At 39.1% G+C, this 8,933-nt stretch overlaps 1 non-coding gene across 1 annotated transcript; it reads left to right on the top strand.

Moving 5' to 3' along the window:
* Nucleotides 1–363: 363 nt before the first annotated feature.
* Nucleotides 364–470, top strand: LOC131257179 (small nucleolar RNA R71). The gene has a single exon (XR_009177193.1). It is a non-coding gene; the product is annotated as a small nucleolar RNA R71 (small nucleolar RNA).
* The last annotated feature ends 8,463 nt before the right edge of the window (nucleotides 471–8,933 follow it).

Here is an 8,933-nt window from a genome sequence, read left to right as displayed (position 1 = left end):
GTGTCATGGTCTGTACCACCACAAATGCTACAAAAATTACCTAAGGAAGTGTTTGCTTTAACCATATCAACCTTACTAATTTTCAAGGCTTTGACCTTTCTAGGCAATGCAACGAATTTTGCATTAAGGTCGTCTTCCTCTTTTAGGACATACATTCCCGCTTTCTCTCTAGCAATGGGTTTAGTTTGGTCTAATTTAGCAAAGACATCCCATGTCTGTGTATTCTCTGCTAACATATTTAGAAAATCTCAAGCCTCATTATGATCTTTGTCAAGAAAGGTTCTACCACACATCATCTCTATGAACTGACGGGTATCCATGGTGAGCCCCTTTCGGAAAGCATCAATCACGTGTCATGGTTCATAACCATGATGTGGACAAGTAATTAGAATGTCTTTGAAGCACTCCCAAGCTTGAAAAAATAGTTCATTTTCATTTTGGGAGAATGACATGATTTCTTATTTTAGTGCATTTATTTTGTACTCAGGAAAGAACTTTTTCAAAAACTCTCTACTTAAGGCTTGCCATGAAGTGATGGTATTATGTCTTAGAGAGTTGAGCCATGCTTTGGCCCGATCCTTTAGAGAAAATGAGAATAACCTAAGCTTAAGTACATCCTTATTACCATTATTTACTTGTAACGTTGCAATTACTTTTTCAAAGTCCTTAAGGTGCAAGTAGGGGCTTTCAGAATCCAAGCCATGAAATTTAGGAATTAATTGAATCACGCCTGGTTTAAAATCAATGTTCCCTGTGTGAGCAGAGAACACTATGCAAGATGGTAAAGTTGATCTCTCAGGGTGTAAATGTTCACGTAAAGTCCGTGGTTGGTTTAACACATTCCTATGAATTTCATTTTCATCCTCAAGAGGAGGATTAGGTTGATTTTCTCTGTTTCAATTTATAGTTGGATTTGGCATATTTGGATTTGGATTATCAACTGGGTTTGCTATGGAATCCAAGTGATGTTGAGTGCCTCTTCTAAGTGAATGATTAAGGCTTGGAACTAGTCCGCCTTTGGAGGAGAGTCGATTGTTTTGATCCCTACTCCAACGGGACATAAACCATCCATATTACACAATAAATACCACTAATTCAAATAGCAAGTATGATACTTAAAATAAAAATAAAAACTTAACCAACAACCCAAGTGGCAGGGCCGACCATGAGGGTTTAATCTACAAAGCATAATAAATCAACAACCCAGGTAGAGGGTTCTATCCATAAAGAAAAATAAATCAACAACCCAGGCGGTAGGGCTGACCATGAGGGTTCAGTCCACAAAGCAAAAATAAATCAACAACCCAGACAACAGGGCCGACCATGAGGGTTCAGTCCATGAAAAATAAATAAATAAATAAATCAATAAAAGTAAAACTAATGCAAAAATTAAACTATGCTAATCTGGAAAATAGATTCAGCAGATGATCTTTGTGATCAAACAGCAATTGTAAGACAACCATAACACTTGGGTGATAAAATCCCAAGCAGGGCAACCTTATGTCATAGTTAGTACTTGAAAGACCCAACTGAATTTACTTTCAAAGAAAAAGAAAAAAATCTACAGAAAATTTAGAGGGTTTAGAAGAGAACTTACCTTAGAAGAAAACTTACATTAGCTATCTTGCACAGATCTGATCTATCTCAGTCTCTCCCCGGCAATGACGCCAAAAACTTAATTGCTTGCCTCTAAGTGCAGAGGTTTATAAGTAGTATCTCGTGAATATAGGGTCGATCCCACAGGGAGATGAATTGTGAGAAGGAAAAAATTAAATGCAAAACAAACTAAGTAATAAAAACTAAACTGATGATTTGATTTTGGAATTTTTGAATGGATGTAATTCAATTGAATAAAATAACATCCAAGCTTCAAAGTTTCACACATAGGTTAATGTTCCAAAATCAAAATGACTTGGATAACACAACTAGGATCTGAGCACTATGGTTAGCTTAATTGAAAAATAAAATAGTTTAAATATTTTAATAAGTGATATAAAATATTAGAAAATCATGGATTTGTACCATTAATATATATTCTCAAGCGTTGGTGATTTTAAGAATTCAATATCAATGAGATAATGAAAATCAAATAAATATAATAGGTTGAGAACCTCTCCTATCTAGGAAATCTGACGGATCTAGGGTAAGCCTGTCCATCAATGTGGATCTCATATGATGGAAACATATGGATCTTTGTAACGCCCTGAAAATCGGGGGTCGAGTAGGTACCCAACTCCCGAGTTCCAACGCATCACTTATGCAATAAATATAATGATGATTTGATGTTGTTTGTATTAGTACATAAAAATGAATGAGATTAAGCCAAAACAGTAAAACATAATTCAGGGACAATTGTAGTACGTAAGCGGAAGACTGAAACGAATATGCATAACTTTATAAACCAATATAGGTCCCCAAAATAATATGCGTTGTCAGATCAATAATTACAAGTACTGTTTCAAAATACAAATTTCTAAAAAAAAACATATGATAGTCCACAAGTATGCCCTGAAGCCCCGTCGATCAGATCGGTCTATATAAATCCGCCTGAATACTGCATATATGAGAAAGCATTCTCATCGTCTGCGAAGTCCACCTCTGCCTCATCAGTCGGGTCTCCATCTGAAACTAAGACAGAGTCTGGTTGGTGTTTAAAACACCATCCCGTAACGTGGGAGTGAGTGATCAACTCAGTGGAACAATAAAGCAAAGGTTAACATCTTCTCAATTCAGTCAAGCAGTAATGATAAAACAATACAATCAAACATCCCTAAGTACTCTGATTAATGCAAGAATGGTATGTATAAATGATGCATGCCCTCGCCTGCACTCCCTCTACGATCTTCATCTAACGGTCACGCATGTCAATCACTTCCTCAGTGCTCTACCCAACGCCAAACGGCACATGCAGTGCGGTGCATGAACGTGATTACCAAGTTTTTATTAGTCCTTTTCATACAGCAGGATTGGGAAGCTAAGGTACCTCCCTTATATCAATTCCCAAACGATGATCCATTCTAGGGTCATTAGTCCTAGTAAATCTCATACGATGTTACGGTTCTAGATCACTGCAAAGGGTCATCACCTTATCAGTGCAGGCTTAGTATGTACTCTTGTTGCTATGTAAGGGCTCGTCGCCTCTACACAGTCTTAGCGTACACTCGAGGTCACTACAAATGGCTCGTCACCTTATCAGTGGGCCAACAGCTCGAATACAGTGTCCCATACCACTGTATTCGGCTCATGAGGCTGTGTTGCTCACTGGATACTACGGGGAGGCTCGTCACCCCAACGTAGGCCGACAGCTCGACCATGGTATCCCATACCACCATGCCCGGCTCATGAGTCTTAGCGGATCGAGGTACCAAGGTTAAAGGAGTTTTTACTGGTGAGTTTGGTACCTTAGATTCAAGCAGTAGCATCCATACATGGTGAACATACATCGGGTCAATCGGGTTACTTGACGAGCTCGACTAGTACGAGCGCACCTCGAGCTGGTCGACATGAAGTGCGTAAGCACTCCGTGTGGCCTAACCACTGCCGACAACCAAAATACGACTCGGGTTCATGTGTTGAGGGTCAAATATTGCATACTAGACCCCAGTTATTACCTAGATTTACGAACATGATACTGTTTAATGGCTCAATTTAATCGTGTTTGTGATGCAATGTGTATTTATGAGCTTAGACTGAAACAAGATGCTTAAAGTAGGGATTTAATGCTCTGATGACACCAAAGGCAAGGGACAGACCCCAGGGGACCAAGATGGACAGATTTACATGACAGAGATCCGAGAAAAATCGAGAAACTGAAACTCAAATGGCTTAAAAAGGGTCTAGAATGCATGATCATGGGGTTCCTACCATCCGTTCGGCTTGAAACTCCATACGTATCCATAGTACCATAAATCAACCGTACACCTCAGATATGAGCCATTAGATCCTTGTAAAAGTGTCCCAAAGGATACATCAGCCCCTAAAAGCCTGATTTGGGGCCCACCTGATGTCACTCTCCACTTCAACTTTGGTCCCCCACAGTTAAAATGATATGGGGAACAAAATGGACAGTGTAGATTTATCAAAAGAAACAACATGGGACCCACTTTACGTGAGTGCGTGTGCACAGCATGCGTACACTCACGGTGCACCAAATCTGGTCAAACCGGTCAGCCACCGCTGACCTGCTCAAATTCGAATTAACAAGGATTTCGTAATCCTGTTGCGAAACAAAGGCTGCGGTTCATTCTTGTGGGCCATCATCGCAATTCAAAGGTCCGATCCGGACAGTCCATCAAAGTTCTACCGGTCCACTAACCATTACCTAGGTGGAAATTTTCTAAGCAGAAGCATGTATCAGATTTTGACCGTCGAAACGTAAGATGGACGGCGGAGCAGAAAACCATGTGGACCACACCGAATCTAACCCAAAACCAGTCAATTGCAAATGGTTTTTCGCCAGAAATCCAATGAACGGGGTGGATTCATCCGAAAACATCACAGTAAGCCCACCGAACACATCAGCGAATTCTCATGCGTAATTACGTCCGAGAAAACTGAAATTTCAAGAAAGTAGTGGCCCACCATCATTTATCGGATGTATGATCCAGACCGTCCATCTTGTAAACCATCTAAAACCCTCAAAAGGTACATGTTTTTAATGTTTTTTGTGGACGCTAGGAGAACCAACGGGAGCAGCATTCTTGGGTTTTCTTCACTACATGCGTACGGTGCTGCGTAAAGAATTCGCATCCACCGACATCTCCAAGCAAGCCGACTTGCTCCAGCCTATAAAAGACGTGAGAGAGAGAGAGTGGAGGGGGGGATTCATCTGGGACGTGGAGAGGAGCACGAGAGAAAGAGCTGTGGAGCGGCCCGGCTTCATTGGTTTTTCTTCCTTTTCTTTTTCTATTTTTTTCCCTTCAATGTTTTCTTTTTTTAAAAAGATGTTTAGCCTAATCATGTCTATTCTAGGCTAAACCTTTTAACTAGGGCTAAGAGGTGAAACTTATAGTATGATGGGAGACGTTTTGATTGTGCCTTTCGTTTAGACTGAACTGATGTTGATTTTAGTTTAATTAAGGGAATAATTTTTAGTTTTTAATGGTCTGTTGTGACTGAAATTGCAATGGGTCTGCGATAGCTTTGAGCATTTTCCTTTCCTTTTTATGTTATGACGTCAGGAGCCCTGTTGTTCACCATCATCTCCTGGGCATGGTCGGATGACGGTACCCTTCCTAACCTTCATACATTGTTGATTGGTTGATGATTAGTTTAATTCTGTTGTTTACTTTGTCTCCTGGGCATGGTTTGACGATGGAATCCATTCTAATTCATATACCTTTCATCTCTTGAAAACTATATCAAAGGAAGTTCAGTTTGATTTTCATGGTTACACCCTCCAACTGGATGAAGATGGGTCTAAGTCCAATTGAGTTCTTGAAGCAGGTATAAGATCTCCTTGATCTCTACAAGTGGATCCTCTGAATCCCTAGTTTCCTTTCCTTGAATTCTTTAAGTTTTAGATAATTATTTTATCATTATTCCTCAATTTACACTCTATTTAGATTTCATCTCATTCTAGTTCTAGTTTTACTTAGTTTCAGATTACGTACAAGTTTCAGTTCCTTGGGATTCGACCTCGGTCTCACCGAGTTTATTACTACATCACAACCCTATACTTGGGGAGTGAACAGGTTCATCGAACGTGTCTTGTGTGGCGAAAACAACCTCAGCCACCTAATCGAGATCTGATACCGATTGCCTGGACTAAGTCATAGTCCAATCACACTCAGTTGCAGTTTATATATCACGGATAATATGCATAGCAGCATTACACCGCAATTCAACCATTTCAAGCACTTAAGCATTTCATGAAACACATAGTACACATGTTATCTTACCTAGACATTACTTCCATAAATCACATAGTAGGAAGATAAGTTACATAAAGGAAATTATAGTTATAGAGAAGGGGATTGAGAATCCTAACTCAACACTCTCATGTCAAACATTTAAACAAGCATTTCCTCATATAGGCATTTTATTAAACACTTATACTAACATATCACATACATAGATTAATTTACTTAAAACGTATATTATAGCAAATCCTTTCACATAGGAGTTGCAACACATACAACGATCATGTATTACCAAACATCCATTATAACAAGTACTAATCATAATTCCATATTCATTTAGTCATATCAACAAATACAAGGAATACACTATATTTAACATAGGTCATATATATATATGTAAAGTGCGGGAAACATCATATCTAAGCATGTGATAGCAGTTCAAGTCAGTCATAAATCATTAACTGACATTGAAAGCCTTGAAAACCATAACCTAAACATTTATATTCCGCACCTTAAACCGAGTCTGTGTCTACGTCACCACAACAACCTATATCAGGGAATAGGTTAGCTATTTCATCTATTACAATAGTTGAAAACCCTAAAACAGGTTAGGGTTAGATTTTCTTACCTAAGAACGGAATTGGAATCACTCGTATAGCGATACAGATAGGGTGACTAAGTGCATGGAGCAACGGGATCGAATCCTAGGATGAAATCTCCAACTTTCACTCTCACTTTCTCTCTTTTTCCTTTCCTTTTCCTTTTCTCGCTCCCTTAGGGTTTAAAAAATTCGTATAAAATATTAGAGAGAGGGTTTAAGGCCCTTATATAGGCTCAGGTTTGATGAAAATGGCCCCAGGGCCAAGGTATACTTAGATTATATCCAAAGGGCGTTTGTTTCAGCCCATCGGAGCACTTCTGGTGGCCCCTTTTCTGCGTGCGGTTGGACTTAAGCTCCCTGACATTGGATCTAGGTCAGGCTGAGTTTTCGCTCCGATCGGGTTTACAGATCGACCGTGGCGGACCAGTTTCAGTTCAACGGTCACAGGCACTCGATCAGGGCCACAAGTGCATTGCCATGTATGGGACATTTTTCCTGATCCGAGGGTGTATTTGAGTCAAATTCTGACGGTCTGAATCTTTATATTTGGCCCACCAGCGACACGACTCAGATTACTTAAATTTGAATTTTATTTTTAAAGATATTCACGTTTCTCACACACTTTACTCCGGGCTCAAGTTGTGCATTTTTAGACACAATTAAGACTTAATTTCTGAGGAGGTTGTCAAGTCCAGTAATGCAGTTATAACTGTATAGTTTTGCGGTCATCGGACTTTCGACGTGCGGTCCAAGTCCAATATGGAGTTTCGGTGTACTCCCGAGAGCAACCGAGTTTAGGGATGGATTCTAGATTTCAGGGTAATTTAGCATCAATGATACTACACGGTTTGGGTCTTGCAGATCATATTTAAAGTGAATAGTGCTAATTTCACAAGTACTCTAGTTTAGCACTTGCTAATATTAACCTAATTTCTAAAGGTTTTGGTCCTGGGTGATTTCTGCCTGAGGTGGTACTCGGGTCCTTATGTGGATTTTTCCGAGACGTTACAATCTCACAAGAGGATAAAAAATAAAACCTAAATAATAGATAACATGTATACACCATTCTTCTTATCATTAAAACAATCAATCATCATAATCTTAAAGAATTATTAAACCCATGTGCTTACCTTCTAGCTTGGGCTAGAAGGAACTTAGAAAAACATAATTAAAATAAGAAAGAAAAAAATAAAAAAAAATAAATGCAAATAGAAAAGATCTAAAAAACAAATAACTTATAAAGTTCTAATAAAATTAAAAACTCTTAAAAAACTCTAAATTTTGCTTTGGGATGCCTTAAATGATGCTTAAGAATGCCCTAGAAAGCCCTGTTTATAAGTACGGAACTCTAATTTTCATACAAAGTTGAAAAACCCTAGAAACCGCCTCAAATATATATATTTTTTCAAAATAGACTTCTCGCTGCACAGCTTGTTTAAAATAGATTTCCTGCTGCGCAGTTTTTCAAAATAGACCTCAGAGCTTCAGAATACACTTTTCAGGACGATTTCAGGATTCTTCACTTCAAATCTTCGATTTTCTTCATTCTTCACTTGGTTTTCTTGGATCTTTGGCATGTAAATTCTTCAATCTTGGTCTCTCAAGATTCATCCCTTGCCTTGGTGATTCTTGAGCATTAAAACCATGCTTTTTAGCACCCTTTTTCAATCCAAGCTCTTAAATTCACCTTACAACACATACATGAGTAAAACAGAACATTAAGCTGATTCATGTTCATAAAAACAAGATGTAAATGGGGAAAATTATGCAATATTTATGTCTCAACAGGCCCACATAACTCTACCTCATGGGAAGTTCCATGGGTGTACAAGAACCGAGCTAGCTCAGTTAGCTCACTCGACTCGACTCGAAAAAGCTCGACTCGACTCGGTTCGAAGCTAAGTTCGAGTTAAGTCGAGCTGTTTTTTGAGCTTGGAAATGAGTTTGAGCCGAGTTTGAGTAGGCCCCAGCTCGACTCGACTTGGATCAAATCTAGCTTGAATCGAACTCGGATCGAACCAATTTGGTGACTCGATTACTTTGCCATTGATGTTGCTCACCAAGCATTTGATAAAATGACTCAATGAAGTGTGGCTAGTGGCAAGGAAGGTATCAAACATGGCTTCCTGTTACAGAAACAATAATGTTGGTAGGCTATATATGTATCTGATGGCTTAGTGAAAGGCCCATCAAATGAGGATGAAGCTGTCAGAAGCAATACAGCCCAGCTTGATCCTTCTACTTTCAACTTCTTATCATCCAGTATCTTTATTGTTCCTGCGTCATCATTAATCCGCAGCTCCAGGACTACATAGAACTAAATTCCCTTTGGATTTTCATTAGCATTTGCTTTGGGTGGTATTCTTTTGCCAGGACTACTTCCTTCCATGATGATATGGTCTGCACCACTTACTTGTGAATGATGATGTAGTTTGCTGTCCAGATGGGTTTTGAAGGTGCAGTCCAAGTGT

The sequence above is a fragment of the Magnolia sinica genome, chromosome 9, assembly GCF_029962835.1.
Source record: "Magnolia sinica isolate HGM2019 chromosome 9, MsV1, whole genome shotgun sequence".
Classification (NCBI taxonomy): domain Eukaryota; kingdom Viridiplantae; phylum Streptophyta; class Magnoliopsida; order Magnoliales; family Magnoliaceae; genus Magnolia; species Magnolia sinica.
Note: the sequence above shows the minus strand (reverse complement) of the source record. Positions and strands in the feature narration are given on the sequence as shown.